The 22,340-nt window shown below is 41.1% G+C and overlaps 1 protein-coding gene across 10 annotated transcripts in view; it reads right to left on the bottom strand.

Moving 5' to 3' along the window:
• LOC112652356 (bifunctional phosphoribosylaminoimidazole carboxylase/phosphoribosylaminoimidazole succinocarboxamide synthetase) overlaps positions 1-22,030 on the bottom strand; it is a 388,335-nt gene extending 366,305 nt beyond the window's left edge. For 4 of the 10 annotated variants that reach the window (XM_049093243.1, XM_049093242.1, XM_049093246.1 and 1 more), the window contains exons 1-2: positions 21,895-22,012; positions 21,218-21,310 (exon numbers count right to left, since the gene is read on the bottom strand). The gene's annotated coding sequence lies outside the window, so the exon portion shown is untranslated. Of the gene's footprint in view, positions 1-21,217; positions 21,311-21,894 lie in introns of all 10 variants that reach the window. The other 6 variants (XM_049093251.1, XM_049093252.1, XM_049093250.1 and 3 more) reach the window with 3 other exon arrangements.
• Positions 22,031-22,340: the final 310 nt, after the last annotated feature.

Genomic DNA, 22,340 nt, shown 5'->3' with positions numbered 1-22,340 from the left:
CATTGTAAGGCAATCTGAAGGCACCTTGAAAAGTATGAGGCCAACAAGTCAACCAAGACAGCACATACTCTGTTTGAAGATAGACCAGCCTGTACTTTATCTCACTAGAATTTGCAGGTATTACAGAGGAGTTGGGGCTCACCCCTAAGGACATAAGGAAAAAGCAGAGGTACTTTTGTCAATGGTCTCATCCCACAAATACATAACTACAAAAGTGATGAGTCATAGAAAATAATGGCCCCCTGTCACCTGTGTGAACATAAAGACTCACCTCAAGAGGTTCCAGAGGCACTTCGTCAACTTCCTCAAAGACTGACAGCTCTGAATAGCCCTGTTTTTGGCTTGTCTCCTTAACTCACTGCCCAACAATCATAGCTAGTGGTTCTGAGTCACACTGCCAAATCTCAGGTGACTTCTGTTGTCTTAAAGGGTGAAGAGTCACTTCAGACATCTATGATCAGCCTGTGTCCAGATACAGGCTGCAGAAAGGTCACTTCATTTTTTCAGTTGTGGGTGAACTTTTGGTGAATCTGTAAAAAGCAGTTTCAGTTCAAGAGGAGAATTGGAGGGCAGCCCCGGTGGCGCAGCGGTTTAGCACTGCCTGCAGCCCAGGGTCTGATCCTGGAGACCTGGGATCGAGTCCCGCGTCGGGCTCCCTGCATGGAGCCTGCTTCTCCCTCTGCCTGTGTCTCTGCCTCTCTCTCTCTGTGTCTCTATGAATAAATAAATAAAATCTTTGGGGAAAAAAAAAAGAGGAGAATTGGAGGCCAGAATACATAACATGAGGAATTTGTAGAAATGCTAAGAGTTAAGGTAAATACTTGAGGCTATACTTGGGAAAAACCTGTGAGTGAGTGAGTGAGTGAGTGAGCGAGCAAGCCAGTGGGAGAAAAAGACTGAATAGCATCTCCAAGAGTAAGCCCTGGTAGCTGTTTGTTTTTCTTTTTTTTTAGAAAGATTTATTTATTTAGGGGCACCTGGCTAGCTCAATCGGTTAAGGGTCTGCCTTTGGCTCAGGTCATGATCTCAGGGTCCTGGGATCAGCCCCCCAAAGGGCTCCCTGCTCAGCAGGGAGTCTGCTTCTCCCTCTCCCCTTGCTTGTGCTCTCATGCGCTCACTCTCTCTCTCTTTTCTGTCAAATAAATAAAATATTAAAGAGTTATTTATTTGACAGAGGAGAGAGAGCACATGCACACACACGAGTGGGGAGAGGGGCAAAAGGAGGAGAGAGAGAATCTCAAGCAGACTCCCAGCTGAGTGGGGAACCAAACAAAGGGCTTGATCCCATGACTCTGAGATCATGACCTAAGCTGTAACCAAGAGTTAGTTGCTCAACAAACTGAATCATCCAACATGCCCTCTCCCCCTTTTCTTGTTAATATTTATTTATTTGAGAGAAAGAATGAGCAGGTGAACAAGGGGAAAGACAGAGGGAGAGGAAGAGAGAGTTGTTTTTTAATAATACGCCAGGCCTACGGCTATTTATATCAAGAAGGGAAAGAACAAGTGGCAGAAAGGAGATAACCTCAAACAAAAGTTTCTGAGAAGATGGGAAGTAATGAGGATAAAAAGCAACTAGAAAGTTCAGCTTTGCAAAAGGGAAGTTTTTCTTCTGAAACACTAAAGAAAAGGAGCATGGATAATGGTTAAGTGAGATAACATATATGCAAATACCTTATAAAGTGTACTGATTCATACTAATGTAATTTTTCTTTAAGATTTTATTTATTTATTCATGAGAGAGAGAGACAGGCAGAGACACAGGCAGAGGGAGAAGCAGGCTCCATGCAGGTAGCCTGATGTGGGACTCAATCCCAGGTCTCCAGGATCACGTCCTGGGCAGAAGGCAGCACTAACCCACTGAGCCACCTGGACTGCCCTAATGTAAGTAATTATTATCCAGCACCTACCAAATGTCAACTGAGCAAGCACTAAAAAAAAAAAAAAAAAAAAAAAAAAAAAGTCTGTTGGAAGAACTGAGATCTTGAGGAGCCTGGGTGGCTCAGTTGGTTAAGCATCTGCCTTCCCTTCAGTTTAGATCATGATTGTGGGTCCTAGGACTCAGCGCCCCCCCCCCCCCCCTCAAGCTTCTTGCATCAAGCTTCTTCCTCAGTGAGGAGCCTGTTTCTCCCTCTAGCTCAGCCCCTCCTCCTGCTTGTAACACACTCTGTCAAATAAATAAATAAAATCCTAAAAAAAAAAAAAAAAAAGAACTGAGGACTGAAATACCTGAAAAGGGATTCAAAGCAAGAAGACTATGATCAGAGAGGGGAGATCCAGTCTATAGGATTTAGAGCAAGAAGTCCACAGCATACTGGTAGGTAGAGAGGTGTCCTACGAGTTCATAGCTTGATCTTGAATCCTGATTGCCTAAATATATTGTTTCTACCCTGTGTATAGTACAGAGATATTTAGAGATGTTGGATGAAATAAGATCCGCTGAAGTCAGGGTCTAGAAGTTTCAACCTACTGGGAATGGGAAAGTCCTTATTTATTTCTTCTCTTGTTCCAAATATGGTGGGTGGTATGGAATTTATATTAAACTATTCTTAGCTCTAAGACAGATGCTAACACATTTGTCGTGGATGAAGGAAGGAGTCCAAAAAATACTGCAAGACTCAATAACCTGAGGCTAGGTACAGAAATGGCTCATTGTCTTACACTGAAACATTACTCAGTGCAATAAAACTCTGAAATATCCTCTGAAGAAATACTTGTTTTCCTATTACATTTTTGAAGATACTTATTCTCTAACCAATCAAACACAAATGCTAAATTTTGAGAAACTATTTATAAATAAGATTGCATAAAAACAAAGTCATAGAGGTGCCTGGGTAGCTCTGTTGGTTAAGCATCCGACTCTTGCTTTTGATTCAGGTTGTGATCTCAGGGTCTTGGGATAGAGCCCCACATGAGGCTCTGGACTCTGTGCTCAGCAAGGTCTTCTTCTCCCCCTCCCCTCCCCTCTCCCTGCTTGTGCTCACTCTCTCTAAAATAAGTAAATAAATCTTTTAAAAATGTTTTATAAAGTCATATGTGAATGCATATAAAAATTTGGTAGGACCCCTGGGTGGCTCAGCGGTTTAGCACCTGCCTTTGGCCCAGTGATCCTGGAGTCCTGGATCGAGTCCTATATCAGGATCCCTGCGTGGAGCCTGCTTCTCCCTCTGCCTATGTCTCTGCCTCTCTCTCTCTGTCTCTCTAAATAAATAAATAAAATCTTTTTAAAAAAATTTGGTAACTATAAAATTGCAGCTTTATGATGTTACTATTTCACTAACTAAAAATGAAGGTTTTTTAAAATATTTTATTCATTTATTCATGAGCGACAGAGAGAGAGAGATAGAGAGGCAAAGACACAGGCTGAGTGAGAAGCAGGCTCCATGCAGGGAGCCTGATGTGGGACTAGATCCCAGGTCTCCAGGATCACGCCCTGGGATGAAGGCAGCACTAAACTACTGAGCCACCCAGGCTGCCCTAAAAATAAAGATTTTTAAAAAGACTTTATTTACTTATTTGAGAGAGAGAATGAGTGAGAGAGGGGGCGAGCAAGAGTGGGGGGGGGGGGAGGAGAAAGAAACAGACCAAGCAGGGAGCTGGACATGGGCTCAGTCCCAGGACCCTGGCATCATGACCTGAGCCGAAGGCAGATATTTAACCAACTGAGACACTCAAGTGCCCCAAAAATGAAGATTTGACTGCATCTGAGAACAACTCTTGTTCTCTTATAAAAAGACAAAACTGCCAAATAAAAAAAAAATCTATACTTGTTTAATCTATTTGTGCAATACTGCCATCATGAAATTTATCCATTCTTAACTGAGATGGAACCCTGGGAGTGGAAAAAAATGTGATTAATAGTTCCTGCTTTGATATCAACATATTTGTCAATGCTAACTCTACAGCAGACCACACTTGGAGTTGATCAGGTGCAAAAAAAAAAAAAAAGTGGGCTCTTGTATGTACCCATCTTGATCAATTAAAAAAAGAACTATAGAGGTTAGGTTTCCATCTTCCATCTTTGCTCCTCATGCTATTCCTCCATCTAGCACATTGTAAAGACAATTTCCTGAAAATCTGTGCTGCACATTTTTTGCTCACTCAGTTTCACATAATCACTGCAGTCTTTGCCAGACTCAAAGAGCCAATAAGTGTACATTGGTGTTTTCTTCCCATTATCCTAACTATAGGTTTGGGTAAAGCAGTAAAGGCAATTTTCTTTGTTTTAACAATGAAAACTGCAAGCACGCTACTGCAGCTTCGATTTATAAACAATGATAATTTGGGTCAAACGGGCAAGTTTTTTGAGAAAGCTGGATAAAGTAGTTGCAAAAAGAAGACTTAATGAAAGACATCTTATAGATGGAATTATAGTACATAACCCTATCCCCAAAAGAAATAACCAGAGAGAAAGCTTATTTGGTCACTGACTGAGCTAGTGGGTAGTTTTTCTCTCATCAACATGAGCTATGGACATACCAGGACAAATGTACAACTACAAAAATGTACAATTAACACAGAAGAAGATATGATGGGGAAAAGGGTAAATACCACAGATAAAATATTAGTGTTGATACATATATAAAAGCAACAAGGAATATGGGGGTTTATCAGCAAAGTACAAGAGACAAAGAAAGATATTAAACATTAATAAAAGGTTCAATAGAGCAAAAAGATGTAACAATTATAAACACATCTAATGACAGACCATCAAAATATATGAAGCGAAAACTAGACATGTGACATTTTCCAGGAGAGACCATATGCTAGGCCACAAATTAAGTCTCAATAGGTTCAATAGGTACCTTCTCTGACCACAATGGGATAAAGTTAGAAATCAATAGCAAAACTGGAAACAATGCACAAAACTGTGGAAATTAAACACTACACTTTTAAACAACCAATGGACCAAAGAAGAAATCATAAGAAAAATTAGAAAATACTTAAGAAATAAAATGAAAATGAAGCATAAGACACCAAAACTTATGGAGTACAGCAAAAGGTGCTAAGAGAAATATATAGCTATAAACACTTATATTAAAAAACAAGAGCTCAAATCGGCAACTTAACTTTTACAACTTAAAGAACCAGAAAAAGAACTACACTCAAAGCTACCAGAAGGTAGAAAATTAAAATTAGAGCAGAAAATATGAAAAAAAATGAAACCAAAATTTGGTTCTTTGAAAAGATAAATAAAATTGACACACTTTTAGCTAAATAAACTAAGAAAAAAAAAACACTTAAAATTACTAAAATCAGAAATGAAACTGGGGACATTACTAATTCCACAGAAACAAAAACTTTTATTTTTTAAAAAAATATTTTATTTATTCATGAGAGACACACACAGAGAGAGAGAGAGAGAGAGAGAGGCAGAGACAAGAAGAGGCAGAGGGAGAGGGAGGCTCCCTGCAGGGAGCCCGATGCAGGACTCGATCCCCGGACCCCAGGATCACAACCTGAGCCAAAGGCAGACACTCAACTGGTGAGCCACTCAGGCATCCCAGAAACAAAAACTTTTTAATTCATACGTTATTACTCCTACATAGTCCTACTTTAAAGGGAACAGAAATTACAAATTCAAGCTCAGAATTAGTTAATTCAAATTAGTCTTATAGTTTATCCTTCTTGAGGAAGAAACATTTTTACTGGATTATAAGAGTATTATGAACAACTGTATGCCAAAAAATTCAATAACCTACATAAAATGGGCAAATTCCTTAAAACACAAATCCTACTAAGATTAATTCATGAAGAAAGAAAAAAATCTGAAGAGACCTAGTAAGGAAATAGTATCAGTAATCAAAAGTCTCCCAACAGGGGCACCTGGGTGGCTCAGTGGTTGAGCATCTGCCTTTGGCTCAGGTCGTGATCCTGGAGTCCTGGGATCAAGCCCCTCATCAGGCTCCCTGGAGGGAGCCTGCTTCTCCTCTGCCTACATCTCTGCCTCTCTCTAGATCTTTCATGAATGAATGAATGAATGAATGAATAAATAAATAAATAAATAAATAAATAAATAAATAAAATAAAATAAAATAAAATAAAATAAAATAAAATAAAATAAAATAAAATATTTTTTTAAAACCAAAAAGCAGGGATCCCTGGGTGGCTCAACGGTTTGGTGCCTGCCTTTGGCCCAGGGCGTGATCCTCGAGTCCCGGGATCAAGTCCCACATCAGGCTCCTTGCAGGGAGCCTGCTCCTCCTCTGCCTGTGTCTCTCTGCCTCTCTCTCTCTCTCTCTCTCTCTCTCTCTCTGTGTCTCCCATGAATAAATAAATAAAATCTATTAAAAAATAAAAACAAAAGCAAAAATCTCCCAACAAAGGAGAGTCCTGGACTTGAGAGTTTCACTGATTAATTCTACCAAACATGTAAAGAACTAACACCAATCCTTCTCAAAGTTTTCAAAAGAATTGAAGAGGGAACACTTCCTAACTCATTCTATGAGGCCAGCATAACCCTGATACCAAAGCCAGACAAAGACATTAAAAGAAAACCAGTACCAAAAAAAAGGGCAAGAAGTAAAAATAGCATTCAGCATCTATTTTGCAGTGAGCCATTATAGAGGCAGTATACATCCTGAGCTGCCATCCTGAGAGTGGCGCTGCTAAGCTCCTTCTCCAAGCACTACACTCAGCATCTTAGCATCGAGCCTCCTTTGAGCTGTGCCTGTGTGCATCTGTGCTTTATCGTGATCTATTTTGTGCATCTGTTAGCAAGAGGTGTTGTAGGTATCAGTAAAACTGTGCTTCATCATGATTTATTTTGTGCATCTGTTAGCAAGAGGTGGTGTAGGTATCAGTAAAACCTAAGAGGTTATTTTTGTGGTCTAGGAATGCTCAAAATATTTTTCAAGTAAATTAATCGTAATTGTTTCTTCATTTTATGCCGTTTCATCTTACAAAGGGTTTCATAGGAATGTTGACCTTTGGACAACAAGAGAAATCTGTGTTACCTATTACAACAAGTAATAACAAGAGGATGTGGAGAAATCAGAACCCTTGTGCAATTGCTGGTGAGATTTTAAAATGGTATAGTCATTACAGAAAATAGTATGGCAGGTCCTCAAAAAGTTAAACATAAAATTACCATATGATTCCAACAATTTTACTCCTAGGTATATATCCAGCAGAAAAGAAAGCAACAATCCAAAAAGATATGTATACAATAATGTCCATAGCAGTATTATCCATAATAGTCAAAGGTAGAAACAACCCAAATGTCCATCAACAGATGAATATTTTTAAGATAGGTTATATACATACAACATGATTTTGCTCAGCCACAAAAGGAAATAAAGGTCTGATATATGCTTCAACATGGATAGATCTTTAAAATATTAAACTGCATGAAGTAAATCAGCCACAAAAGGACAAATATTGTGTGATTCCATTTATATGGAGTATCTAGGATAGGCAAATTCATAGAAACAGTGGAATAGAGCTATCAGGAGATGGGGGAATGAGGAGTTACTGTTTAACAGGTACAGAGTTTCTGCTTGGGACAGTGAAAAAGTTCTGGAAATGAACAATGGAGATGGTTCTATAACATTCTAAGCGTACTTAATACCAATGAACTACATACTTAAAATGGTTAAAATGATGGGGCGCCTGGGTGGCTCAGTTAAGTGCCTCACTCTTATTTCAGCTCAGGTCATGATCTCAGGGTTGTGACGTCACCCTGGTGTTGGGAATCCACACTCAGAGGGAAGTCTGCTTCTCTTCCTGTCCCTCTGCACCTACCTCTGCTCCTGCAGTGCCTGCACTCTTTCTCTCTCTAAAATGAGTAAGTAGGGCAGCCCAGGTGGCTCAGCCGTTTAGCGTCTGCCTTCAGCCCAGGGGGTGATCCTGGAGACCTGGGATTGAGTCCCACGTCGGGCTCCCTGCATGGAGCCTGCTTCTCTCTCTGCCTGTATCTCTGCCTCTCTCTCTGTCTCTCATGAATAAATAAATAAAATCTTTAAAAAAATAAAAAATAAAATGAATAAGTAAATCTTTTTTTTTTTTAAGTTTAAAATGAGGGGCAGCCCCAGTGGCTCAGCAGTTTAGCACCGTCTTCAGCATGATTGTGGAGACCCGGGATCGAGTCCCATGTCTGGCTCCCTGCATGGAGCCTGCTTCTCCCCTCTCTCCTCTGTGTCTTTCATGATTAAATAAACAAAATATTTTTTTTTAAGTTTAAAATGGTAAATTTTATGTTACATATATTTCGCCATAATAAAAATATTCTTAAACATTTGAGAAGAAAAAAATATTGGAAATTCAAATATAATAATCACATACTAACATGGCATAGTATTTTTTTAATCTAGTATTTTTTTTAATTTTTATTTATTTATGATAGTCACACTATCAGAGAGAGAGAGAGGCAGAGACACAAGCAGAGGGAGAAGCTGGCTCCATGCACTGGGAGCCTGACGTGGGATTCGATCCTGGGTCTCCAGGATCGCGCCCTGGGCCAAGGCGCTAAACCGCTGCGCCACCCGGGGATCCCGACATACCAGTATTGTGTCCAAACAGAATCCCCCTTTCTCTCTCCCTCCTCCCTCTCCTTCTTCCTTCCTTCTTTCCTTTCTTCCTTAGGTCTTTCCTTCCTTCTCAGGCTCTATATCAAACAACTAAACATCCTGAGGAAGATGGATGCATGAGAAAATTTTAATGAAATTTAATTTTAAAAAGACAAATCATATTACAACAGGGGCCAGCAGAATGAGGTAATCTAGAGCAGGAATTATAAACAACCAGCAGGCAGAACCAAAGACCCAGAAGGTACTTGTATCTTCAGCAAAAGGGAAAATGAAGAACAAAAATAAATGCGCAAGCCCCAAATTATAAATCATTCAGTTCTGTAACAAGTCCTTGTAACTATCTTAAAGGATAAAATGAGTTAAATAATTCAAGCAGGGCCAGTTTCACTGAATTGCTAGGCAAAGAAACAAAGCAACATAGCCTGGATTCCAGGTCAGCACAGGTTGGGGATCGCATCTTACACCATCTCAAAAGTACAGCCTACCACTCCAGCTTCCCAACGCTGCAGACATCATTTGTGGGAAATCAATTTAAAACTCTAACGGTCCTCAATAAATAGTAAGTCCAGATTTCCCAACCTAGTATCTCCTAAAGAACAAGCCAGTTATATGCATACTCTTCTGATGATTATTGCCCAACAACTTCACATCCCCAAGAAAAAGGTTATGGGCCAAAGAAAAATGTTTGCATTCTTTAGCCTTTTACTTGATTCAACAAGGATGATCTATACATCAAGCCTGGAAGACATCAGGATAGACCTAACTTATTAATGATTCTTTTAAAAAAAAATCATAATGCCACTGTTATGATTATAACTGGCAGAAATGGTCTCCTAAGATGCATTCCAGCTCTAATTAAAACAGGGCTGTCCCAGAGCTCCCACTTAATTTTAATTTATATTAAAATAACTCAGAAGAGCTATTCAATATATTGAATGACCGCCTTAAATCTACATGGTTAAATGTTAGCATCTTCCCTTTCCATAAGCCACAAGTTTTGAGATGGAATGCGCTAGGGAGAGAGGTGGCATCCAAATTACCAACATGAGGGGCATTTTTTCAGGACACCAAAGAAACTGTTTTCTAAAAGGAAATTATGCTGTACTTAAGCTATTTAAAAGATGGTGTGCTAAAAGATTCTGCCCAGCAATAACCATATTTGTGGAACTAATCGAAACTGTAAGAACATCTATCTGGAAACTGATTTTAATCAATGTTGAAGAGAGCTGAACTCCTACAGCTTTTCACTTAATTATACCTATGATTTGAAAGCTGAAAGAGATTCCAAATATTCCCACAGCTCTTCTACTTCAAAGTACTCTTCAAAGTACTTTAAGCAGAAGCAATACCACGTTTCACTCCACTCACTCAGCTTTACTTTCTTTAAAGCACCTATGACATTCTAGGATCATCACCTCCATAGCAAGGGGCCCCGTGTGTTTGCTCCTGTATTAAAGCATCAACAACAGCACTGGGCAAGGACCACGCCCCTGGTAACTACTGTATCTGTTTACGGACTGATTGGGTCATTCTTGCCCCATACCCTTTTATTTTATACATAAGACTATTTGAGGCCCAGAGAAGTAAAGTGACTTGCACAAGGTCACCAGGCTAATTAGAGGGAAAGGTGCCCTTAGAACCAGGCCTCTTAAATCCCAGTCATCCTTCCAAAGTCAATGCGATTATGTCAATCGCTGCTTTTGGTAGTTCTCCATTGCCTAAAAAAAGTCAGTACTCCTTACCTTTTTCAAATTTCTCCAAACTTTGCCTGACCCACTTTTTCTAGTCCTGCCTCTCCCACTGTTTTCTCTGCCAGATGTTCTTGCCACATCAATATACCATGGCTTTCATGCTTACCTTTCCACCCCCTCTCCATCTGTCAAAATTCTCCCCATCTTTCCAGACTCAGCTCAAATATCACTTCCTCTGTAAGCTACCTCATCTTTCTTTATTCTATCCTTCTTCACCAGAATAATCACTCCTTCTGAGTTCCCATAGCATTCTGATCTATTATATCACACTTTACAGCTTGCCTTGTGTTTCTTCTTCACTAGACTGTCAGTTCTTCATTTTTATATTCACTAGCAATTCTACACTGCCTGATATAAACAGCTGGATCAGGGGGGGAAAGGAAGGAATACAGGGAAGTATGCTACCCTTCCATGCTCAATATGACTCCCAATGCAACAATACCCATCCGGCACCCCAACTGGCTATCCCAATGACAAAGGAAAAAAATAGATGTCAAAAATTAGAGGTGAGGGATGTCTGGGTGGCTCACTGGTTGACCGCCTGTCTTTGGCCCAGGACATGATCCTGAAGTCACGGGATCAAGTCCCACATCGGGCTCCCTGCATGGAGCCTGCTTCTCCCTCTCCCTTCTCCCTCTGTAGGGAGCCTGCTTCTCCCTACAAAATTATTTCACCATAAAAATAATTCAAAATAATGATTTAATTAGAAAATTTTAGGTACAACTATACTGTTAGACTATCTATCAATCTAATCCTTGAAATTCCCAAGATGTCTGGATGGTATTGTCTTAATGAAGAACTGCTGCACTACTATGCACTGACCTTCTACCATCTTAGGGATCCTCTCTGTCAGAGTTGTGTTCTCTCACTTTTTTCCTTTAGATAAGCATATCAAGATGCCTCATTTTTAGAAATAAACATAAAATTTATTGTCCCTCTGCCAGATGTCCCTATTTATCTGCCTGTCCCTATTTATCTGTCCCTCTGCCAGATGTCTCTGCCTATCTCTCTCTCTGTGTGTCTCTCATGAATAAATAAAATCTTTTTTAAAATAATAGTAAAATAAAAATTAGAGGTGACATTAAACATGACAGCATGTGAAATCAGCTGGTGAAAAGAATATAAATTAAAATGCATTTGTTCTGCCCCAATGTAAAAATGCTACATTCTTAAGTTAGACTCTAAGACAAAGTCATTAATATTTTTACATTCAAGTAATCTGCACTCCCCCAACCTTTGTTCATGTTTTACCCATGGTGCCCAGCATATTATGTGTACTCAATATACATCTGCCGCCATAAGATAAAGTGGGTTTCCGATGACTCAGGCTAGATGGGATGTGGATGGTCCCCGTACTAGTGAAAATTAATAAAAGGATACCTCATTTAGAGGGAAGTCATGAGACCAGCAGGGGGAGCTCTCACACCCAGCACTCATTCAACTTCAGACCCAAGGGGAGGGGGATGCCGCAGGTGGATACCATTTTTGCAATCCCAGCAGTCCAGCCAGTGAGAGGCAGTCACAGTTCAGGCAAGGAGGAGCCACTCTACTTCCAACCCCCAGTTTATTCCAATGGACTTTTACTTAGTTTATGACAGCCCTCCAATGCCCCCCTTTTCCCTATAAAAGAGCAGTCCTCTCCTTTGTTCTCCAGTCTTGTCTATGGGTCTGCCATAGCTTCCATGTCCCAGATTGCAATTCTCTATTCCCAAATAAGCACATCTTTTGCTGGTAAATAACTGGCAGTTTTATTTTTAAGGTTAACATACTTTTCATTAAACTTCATACCACAGGGCACTGTTACTTATTTTGGCCTACTCAATGGTAACCATTAAGAGATTGCTATCTTGCTTTCTCCATACCCAGAATCAACTAGGTTTTTATTACAGACAAAAAACATAGAAAAATGGTAATCAGGAAATATTTTTATTAGCCAATCTTCTGGAAGTAATCACATATCTTCTTTCACCTCCATACCACTCCTACTTAAAAAGATAAATTCCTGGAGCATCTGGGTGGCTCAGCTGGGTAAGCATATGCCCTCAGCTCAGGTCATGATCCTGGGGTCCTGGGATCAAACTCCACATCAGGCTTCCTGCTCAGATAGGAGCCTGCTTTTCCCCCTCCCTCTCCCCATCTCGTGTTCTCCCTCTCAAATAAATAAAATGGTTAAAAAAAAAAAAAAAAAAAAAGAGGGGATCCCTGGGTGGCGCAGCAGTTTAGCACCTGCCTTTGGCCCAGGGCGCGATCCTGGAGACCCGGGATCGAATCCCACATCGGGCTCCCGGTGCATGGAGCCTGCTTCTCCCTCTGCCTATGTCTCTGCCTCTCTCTCTCTCTCTCTCTCTCTGTGACTATCATAAATAAATAAAAATTAAAAAAAAAAGATAAATTCCTGCACATTTCTAGCCAGCATGGATGATGAGATTAATTGAAGTGTTAGAGGCTGCCTCACAAAGTCATTGTTCACTAGTGGTCATTAGGTCACTGATAACAAACTGATAGTGTCTTAGAACTGTATGGGCCAAAAAGAAAGACCAGATCTGAAGGTGCATAAAGTGAACATCTTTAAGATATTAATTTGAGCTGCCCATGCTGATTGAGAAAACTAAAATCTCAACTAGAAATAATAAAGGCAACAAATTTGGTCCTAAGGTTTTCTTCCTTTTTACCATCGCCAACTAAAGACCATTATGTTCACAAAACTGACAGAAAACCCACATTCTGGGGCCACGGCTTTGTACCAGTCAACTCCGGCTATTTCTTTCTCAGCTGCAACATCAGGAGCATTCATGATTAAGAGAGAATAATAGCTCATGTATCCTTCTTCAGAACATAGACTAAGTAAGCAAGGTCTCTTCACTTTAGCTCTTTTCCTTCCAGAAGAGATACAGCCTGAAAATCTTGCTGTTTTGTCCATTAAGGTTCATTCAAAACTATACAAAATTTTTGTAATAAGAAATACATATTAAAGTACCTCTTTAATGAGCACCACCTTATTTACCACCCAAGTTACAACTGTTAATGTCTAATATCTTAATGTGTTTTTCTCAGAAGTAAATAAAGCTGTAAGGCCTCTGACCCAGATAGGAAGCTAAAACTGAATCTAAACATCTACACTGGGATTCTGGGTGGCTCAGTGGTTGAGCACCCACCTTTGGCTCAGGTTGTGATCCCAGGACCCTGGGACTGAGTCCCACATCAGGCTCCCTCCCATAAGGAGCCCGCTTCTCCCTCTGCCTATGTCTCTGCCTCTCTCTGTGTGTCTCTCATGAAAAAAATCTTTTTAAAAAAGTGAAAGAAATAGGGCAGCCCAGGTGGCTCAGCAGTTTAGCGCCGCCTTCAGCCCAGGGCCTGATCCTGGAGACCCGGGATCGAGTCCCACGTCAGGCTTCCTGCATGGAGCCTGCTTCTGCCTCTGCCTGTGTCTCTGCCCCTCTTTCTCTTTCCTTCTCTGTGTCTCTCATGGATAAATAAAATCTTTAAGAAAAAAAATGAGAGAAAAAACATCAACATTATAAACAAACTCTCCTCCTACACATGTGCATGTTCACATACACACACAAATTGGCTTCACACTAATATACAATGACTCAAACACACAGATCTTGCAATTTAATCATAATTGCCATGCACTAAATGGTCCTCTAATTGTTCAAAGAGTTCCATCTTCCAGGGCACCGAACCTATTAGCAAGAAGAGATTACAGGCAACGGAAAGAACTCAGCTCAGTTACTTAACCTCTGAACTTTAGCCTTCTCATCTGTAAAATGAGGGGCTGGTTTAGAATACGGCTGCCCAGAGAATGCAAGCCACAAATGTGAGCTGTATATATAGTTTTAAATTTTCTAGTAGGCACATTTTAAAAAGTAAAAAGAAACAGGTAAAACTAATTTTAATAATGTTTTTATTCAACCTAACATAGCTAAAATATTATTTCAACATAGTCTATTTTGAAATTATTAATAAAGTATTTTAGATTCTTTTTTCATACCAAGTATTTGAAACCTACACCACATCTCCATTTGGACAAGCCACATTTCAAATATTCAAGAGCCACATGGACCACATGAGATTGCACAATCTAATGATCTTTGGCATTTCTCTCATTACTATAGGTAATTTTAATAAAGGGAAGAAGAGATGCGTACATCACAAAAGACTTAGAAAAATTGTAAGTGTTCTCCTGTTAAACTCAGTGAAGTTGGATCTGTAAGCAACAGAGTAGGTGGTTTAATTTACTACTTGTAGACTTACCCTGTTCTCACTACCATAGCCATCATCCTATAAACCTAAAGGGAGGTTAAGAACATTCAGGACAGGGGGATCCCTGGGTGGCTCAGCGGTTTAGCGCCTGCCTTTGGCCCAGGGCATGATCCTGGAGTCCCAGGATCGAGTCCCACGTCGGGATCCTTGCATGGAGCCTGCTTCTCCCTCTGCCTGTGTCTCTGCCTCTCTCTCTCTGTCTCTTGTAAATAAATAAATAAAATCTTAAAAAAAAAAAAAAACATTCAGGACAGTGTATAACTGCTTAATGAATGAGACTTCTAGAAAATCTAGTTCTAACTAGGAAAAAAAAAAAACAATTGTTAAAATGAGACTTCAACAGAAATGGCAAAGAAAAAAATCAACAACCATGTTATCTTCCAGATATTAAGATAATGCTATGACACACAATTTGCACACGCTTTGGGATTGTTTCTCTAATTACTCAATATCCACTGTTCTAGAAAGAGTCATGCTGCTCTTCTCACACTGTCTTGTTTATTAGTCCCTTTGTGATCAATGATCTGCCTTCACCAGATGGCTAGTCTGGGTTAAGAGTACAATATGAGATCAGAGAACAAAGCAAAGCTAACTGGCCTTCCCAAGAATTGAACCTGTGACCCTGACCTCATTAACTCTAGAAAACAGTTAACCCATCACAAACATGCCTGGGCAGCTGCATCATTAATAGTGCCAAGAAAGTCCACTGTGTCTGTCACAATACCCTGGTAGAGAAAAAGTCACTCTACATTTAATAAGAACTTTTCAAAATGAAGAAAATCCTGCATGCAACCTTTAAAGCAATCTGGAATTCACCAGCAGTGTCTTACTAGCTCTGCTCGATCAGTCACAAGCTTCCCTAAGAACATTAGACCTCCACCTAAGCCCACAAATGGCTTTGTCAAGGGGGTTCAGTGTACTGATGTTGACTCTTCCAAAAACAGTGATCATAGGACCATGGCCTTTCCCTTCTCTGTCTCCTTTGTGAGGAAACCATGGGTTAACAATTATAAACCATGGGTTAACAAGAATCTTCACAGATTATATACTGAATCCAGCTTATCTCAGATTGAAATAATCACCAAATTTCTCTATTGCATCCCCTCCCTGACTGTTCCCCTTGTCCCACAGTGCCAGCCAATCCCTCCCCAGGGAGGCCAGTGGACCTCTGGGTAGATTGTTCTTACCTCCTCTGGTAAAAAACCAACACCTTTCTAGTAAATTGTCCTTCTTGTTACTGGGAATAATTCCTCTTAGCAGCTGCTACCTGTTTTACATTCTAACAACCTGTCTCTAATGAGCTGAGTACTCACTTCTGATTTAAATATTTCCCAAAGTGGGGATCCCTGGGTGGCGCAGCGGTTTGGCGCCTGCCTTTGGCCCAGGGCGCGATCCTGGAGACCCGGGATCGAATCCCACATCGGGCTCCCGGTGCATGGAGCCTGCTTCTCCCTCTGCCTCTCTCTCTCTCTCTCTCTCTCTCTGTGACTATCATAAATAAATAAAGAAAAAAATATTAAAAAAAAAATAAATAAATAAATAAATAAATATTTCCCAAAGTGTTTCAGGGCTGCAGTTTCTGTATCTTTGCCTCAAACTCCTAATATTTAATGTAGCACAAGTTTTAGAAGCAAGTTTATTGAAATTTCCCCGTAAGCCTTAAAGTACAGTTTTGAAAAACTCTACAAACATCTGAAAGAGCTGGTGAAGATTTTAAAATCTGATTGAAAATATTCCTGCTTTTAATTTTCACATTTCAAATGGAATCACCTTTTCATATGCAAACTTATTACAATATAAAAGTTATTCCACATGGTTGGGCTATTTAGCTTCTTAACTGTTTCTGATAACATGTAACTATAAGACATTCAACATCTCAAAGGTTTTTACTGTTTTTTAATTTTCTCAAAGTTATGTAAGAATTTTTTCAATTTATAGATTAAGAGTTTATAGTCTTGCACTTCTCATATCTGTGGAAATCATACATAAATGTAAATCTACGATATGCATATGTATCTGCCTCAAAGCCACTAGTATAACATCTAAATTGATTGTGCTCTTATCTCTAAGAATTTTCACATTGAGAATAGTACTATCCATATGTTGTACACCATATGATATACGTGTTATATCAATTATACTTTAAGAAAAAAATAATAGTACAAAATGTAATGGTAACCAGGTTTAGTATTCAAATTACAACAACTATTCAATAGCTGGAATGTTTCTTGATGCTCACACAAACTATACCACTTCACTAAGGGTCGAGTATTAAACAAAAGAAGTTAATAAATTAAGCATTAGATCTAAGCTTACTAAATGTACACAAATTTCATTAGCGGCAAAACAATTTTTTGAGGGCTAACCTAAGATGAAATCTGATATAAAACAATAAATTCACTTTTATCTAATCTTAACAGAAAATGAAGACTGATGAAGAGAAACATATGGATTTTCAAACCACATAAATAAACCATGAAACTGCTGTTCTTTGTCTAATATATCATGACAAACTGACTTTAAAATTATCAAATCTGAAAAGACTAACCCTAATTCAACAAATAAAGTGTTTAAACATACAGTTAATAGTTTAAAGCTCCATGCACAGAGACACTATAATGTAAAAACAGGAGCATATTTGTATATATTTAAGCACCTAATAATCATCTTATTTATTAAGAGACACTCCTGTATGTCGACAGTAATAGGCAAACCAAATACTGCAAGAGTCTGAATTTTAAGATGTAAATGTGAAACAGTGAAATCTGCTTTTCCACTGTCATTTAAAATCATCTATTGTAAATTCTAAGTACTATTTATAAAATATATTCCCTCAAAACATTCCTTAATTCTTTCTGACAATATTTTTAGAAGAGAAAAATTCCCAAAAATCAGAAAAATTAAAATTGAAATACTGCTAAAAAGTAAGAAACACTGGGGATCCCTGGGTGGCTCAGCGGTTTAGCGCCTGCCTCTGGCCCAGGGCGCAATCCTGGAGTCCCGGGATCGAGTCCCACGTCGGGCTGCCAGTATGGAGCCTGCTTCTCCCTCTGCCTGTGTCTCTCTGCCTCTCTCTCTCTCGAAGTCTATCATGAATAAATAAATAAAATCTTTAAAAAAGAAATTAAGAAACACTTGCAAAGAACTGAAATACAAAAAAAAATGTTTTTTTAATTTTTTAAAATAGGGCAGTTAGTTGTACTTCCTTACAAGTACCTTACAAAATAAATATTTTTACTGCCTGATGATTTTGAGACAAACCAATATACTATAAAATACTCTTTGCAGCTCTTAAGTCTTCATTTTGTGCCTTAACAAAAGCTGGCATTCATTTGTAATGAAGTCTTTTTATGGTTACACAGCTATTTCATCTCTCTTTTGAAGACATATTAAGCCTCTGGGTGCTCAATAAAACTGACCAATTAATTGACTCTATCGTAAAAACCTGAGAAGCTATTCCAAAATATTTACATCAAAGAATGGCCAAGTCAAAATGAAGTACTAGTCTACCCAATATGCTTTCCTACTTTAAGTAGAAAATTTTCTTCAGGTGGGTCCTTTCAAAGGAAACTACAAAGATGTACCTCAAGAGGTAAATTCTTGATACAACAAAAAGAATTTACACAAAAAGAATGATACATCTACAGCAATCACCTGTGACAGAACATAGGAACAGAGTGTGGGGGGGGAAGACAGCAGAGAACTCTGGGGTCAAACAGAACTCAGTATGAATTCTTGCTTCATCTCTACTAACTTTATGACCTTGGGCAAGTTAATAAAACCTCTCTGAGTCTTAATCTCAATTATCAAATGGAAACACAGGGCCAAATTACAGGCTGTCGTGAGCACTAAATTAGATAACATACATAAATAGGCTGCTTAGCACACTACCTAGATCATGATATTCAATAAACGGCTGTAATTACTACAAAATATTTAAGAATCCATTTTCAGTGTGATTTAATATTCATTCCAAATGATATAAATGGTTAAAAGGAAAAATATAAAGATTCAATAGCAGATTTTTCTTTCATTTAACCTGATCATCCCTTACATTAGTGCTTTTCAAACTTCAGGTTCTAACCATTAATGAATCTGAGATTCTTAACCAGCATTTTTAAATAAGATAGAAATATAAGAATGCATTCCACATAGGAAGCCTAAGCATTGATTTATGAATTTTTTTAACGTATTTGTAATGTGTCTGTATACTGACTGGCAATATAAAATTCACCTCTTACTGGGCAAAAAAACTAAAAGCCACTGTTTTAAAGGCGCCTGGGTGGCTCAGTCAGTTGTGCATCGAACTCTTGGTTTCAGCTGGGGTCATGATCTCGAGGTCATGAGACTGAGCCCTGACTGGGAGTCTACGCTTGGCAACTGAGCCCTGACTGGGAGTCTACACTTGGCAGAGTCTGCTTGAGATTCTTTCCCTCTCCTTCTCCTTCCCCCTCTGCTCCTTCCCTTGACCCCTAGCACACCTGCACACGCTCTCTCGCTCTCACTCTCTCAAATAAATAACATCTTTTTAAAATAACTAAAGTCACTACTTTACAGTATAATAATGATAATCAGTTGACAGTGAATGCTTAGTTTTTGCAAGACATTGTGCTATGCACATGATTTCATTTGATACTTCCCCAAACCCTATAAGATAGGTACTATTACTTCCACCATTCTACAGATGAGGAAACTGAGACTTGAAGATATCTAGTCACTTGCCAAAGATGCAGTGCTAGTTCAAATTTAGTCACCTGACTCTAGAACTTGCACATTTAACCACTTCAGCAATTACTAGGTTGTTAAAATAGAAGTTTTCCTTATATAAAAGTTATTTAAAAGTTAGAATTTTTTTTTTTTTAATTCATGAGAGACACAGAAAGAAAGAGAGAGAGACAGAGACACAGGCAGAGAGAGAAGCAGGCTCCATGCAGGGAGCCCAATGTGGGACTCGATCTCGGGACTCCAGGATCACGCCCTGAACCGAAGGCAGGTGTTCAACCACTAAGCCACCCAGGCGTCCCCAAAGTTAGACTTTTTCATGAAGCCTATTTTGAGAGTGATTTTCTAGAGTATAGTATGTCTTGAAAAAGACAGTGTGATTCAGAGGTGAAAACACTAGGTATGAGATCCAGCCTCTGTCCCTGGCATTGTTGCTTCAGTGGCAAGGAGTTGGCAAGTCATTTAATCTCACTGTGTCTGGATTTCCTCACCTACAAAACAAGAATGATAATATCTGGCCTGCCTTCTCAGAGGCCATTATGAGAAAGTATATGTATACACAACAAGTGAAATGCTTTATTGTGCAACCCAGTTATATGAGATGATCATTAATACCACCCAATGGGCCCTGTTCTTCATAGAAACATATATCAAAAAATGATCAAAAAAGGAAGCTCACCAGGCTTTTATAAACTATCTGTGGAAACATTTTGCACAGTTTTGACACACAGTAGGCCTTCAGCAACTCTTCATTAAACCAAAAAAAGAAAGCCAATTCAATCTGTAGCATGTTTTATCCATCTGTATTCTATTTTCCATTAATTTATTCTTTCCATAACTATTTATTGAACACCTACCATAAGCCAAATTAGAAATGTACACTACAGAAAAATACTATAAACTATCCCTTGCCTGGAGAACTTCATATTAATTTTAATTAATTTTTGTAAGCCACAAGTTCATCCAGCAAAAATAGCTTACATTTACTATAGTGCTTTACAGTTTAGAAAAAACTACGTGGTAGCTTTTGTTTCCTGCACCAAATGCCTAAGTATGGTGAGTAGATATTACTATTTTCTTGACTCCAATTTTAGTGCTAAGTACTAAGCCTTTGGCGTGAAAGTTCCTCGATGTCAGAGGTGACTGTAAAAATAAGGTTTTGAAGAAAACACATTTTAATATTGGAAATGGGCAATCTAGTAGCATGATTTTTTTTTCCCCTTCCCATTTCTGAGTTGAAGTAATCTACAGCGCAACCCTATCACCTACATAAGATGCATTTTCCAAAATGTTCTTTTAGAAAACTTGCCTTTGAAATTTCTTCTCTTACAGGCAATTTTCTGTTGAATAATTTTGAACTAGGATTCAGGTTTCTTATAAAGGAGGCGGTGGCGAAGGTGTATTTCCTTTGTTGACGTTTTAAAAAGGACTCAAAATTGATTGTTGTATTCGGATTCCTGAGTCGCATACAACACCAAGTAACTGTTGGCCATTTTAAATATAATGCAACGACTAAGATAGGTGATTCTGACAAAGGTGAATATAGATGTACTGGCAACTTGGTGACTTGAAATCTTGCTTCGCGGTATTTACTAAGGACCCTTTACTAAAATTGCCTTATCCTTTGTATTCTAACCACTCCCTCTCCATCCCCACCACCCCCAACATACTCACACTCCCTCACCTACCCCAGATCAGTTTCCGGGCCATTATCCCCTAAAACCGTCTTAAAATTTCACAACACACGGTCGTAGTCACCAGGTGCCCCCCTCCACCTACTGAGTCAACGCGCCCTTTCTCAAAAACACGTTCTTTCTCAAAAAATCCAGAATTCACAAAATTACCACGATGCCTCTTTTTTTTTTTTTCTGAGAACGACAAACACGAAACGTAAACGTCCGCCCTTGGGTTTGCCGATAACCACGAACATAAAAGCCATACCCCACCTACCGTATCCGTGGGGTCGGGAGGTCCAATCTCACCCCGGCAGACCTCGGCGAGGAAGGACGGTCACAGGACCGGGGAAAGCATCGCCAGGAGCGCCTGAGGGGAGATAAGCGGAGCGCGTTTCACAGCCCTTTTCACAGCCCTGGCGGCGGCGGAGTGCGGCCCCCCGCCCCGGCCGCAGCCCTCAAACAGGGAGAACCTTTGTCTTGCCTCGGCCATCAAAGTGGTGGCTCATCAGAACCGGGGCGACCGGAGTTTGTGCGAAATGGCTTGGCGGAGGTTAAACAAAGCCCGGCAGCTCCGGCGAGGGAGAGGGCTGCGCGCCGTCGGCGTCCGAGACCCCAGACGGCGAGGTGTCGCGCTGCCCCGGCCGCAGCGGGGACCCCCGGACCCCCGGACCCCCGGCCCCCGGGTCAGGGCGCCCGGCGCGGGGCGGGCAGCGGGCGTTACCAGCTCCCGCGCTCTCCGCGAGCTCCCGGGGCGCAGCCCGCCCGCAGGCTCGGCCGCCCGGGCTCCCTGCGCCGGCTCCTCAGGCAGGGCCCGCCCCGCAGTCCGCGGAGCCCGCACGCCCCAGGGCGCGGCGCCGACGAGGAGGCGGGAGGGGGTCGCGAGGGCAGCGGGGAAGCCCGCGCGCTGCCCCCATTGTGTGGCTGCGGCCGCGGGGCCGACGGGGCGCTCACCTGAGTCCCCCGCGGCCACAGCGACCGGACGGCGACCGGCGGCCCCGCGCGCGCGGCGGGCGGACGCGACCCCGCCGGCGGCTCGGCAGCGGCAGCCCCCGCAGCAGCCCCGGCAGCGCACCCGCCCCTCAGGCGGCCGCGGCCTCCATTGCTCTCCCCGCCGCCGCCGCCGCGCGGCACTGCGCGCCCGGCCCCGCGCGCCGTGGTCACGTGCTCCGCCGGCGCCTCAGGCGCTCGGACCCGCGCCGCCGCCCCGCCCGCCCCCGCCCGCCTCCGCCCCCGACCCAGACCCCGGGCCCGGGCCGCGGGGAAGCGCGCGTCCGACGGCTCCCGCCCCGCACCGGCGGCGGCTGCGCTGGGCGCTGGGTCTGCCGCCGCGGGGGGTCCCGCCGGTCGTCGCCCGCAGCACGCGAAGCCGGCGCCACAGGCAAGTCCCCGCAGGTCCC

This window comes from Canis lupus, chromosome 13 (genome assembly GCF_003254725.2).
Source record: "Canis lupus dingo isolate Sandy chromosome 13, ASM325472v2, whole genome shotgun sequence".
Lineage (NCBI taxonomy): Eukaryota > Metazoa > Chordata > Mammalia > Carnivora > Canidae > Canis > Canis lupus.
The sequence above is the reverse complement of the archived record's forward strand: the minus strand, read 5'-3'. Positions and strand labels throughout refer to the sequence as shown.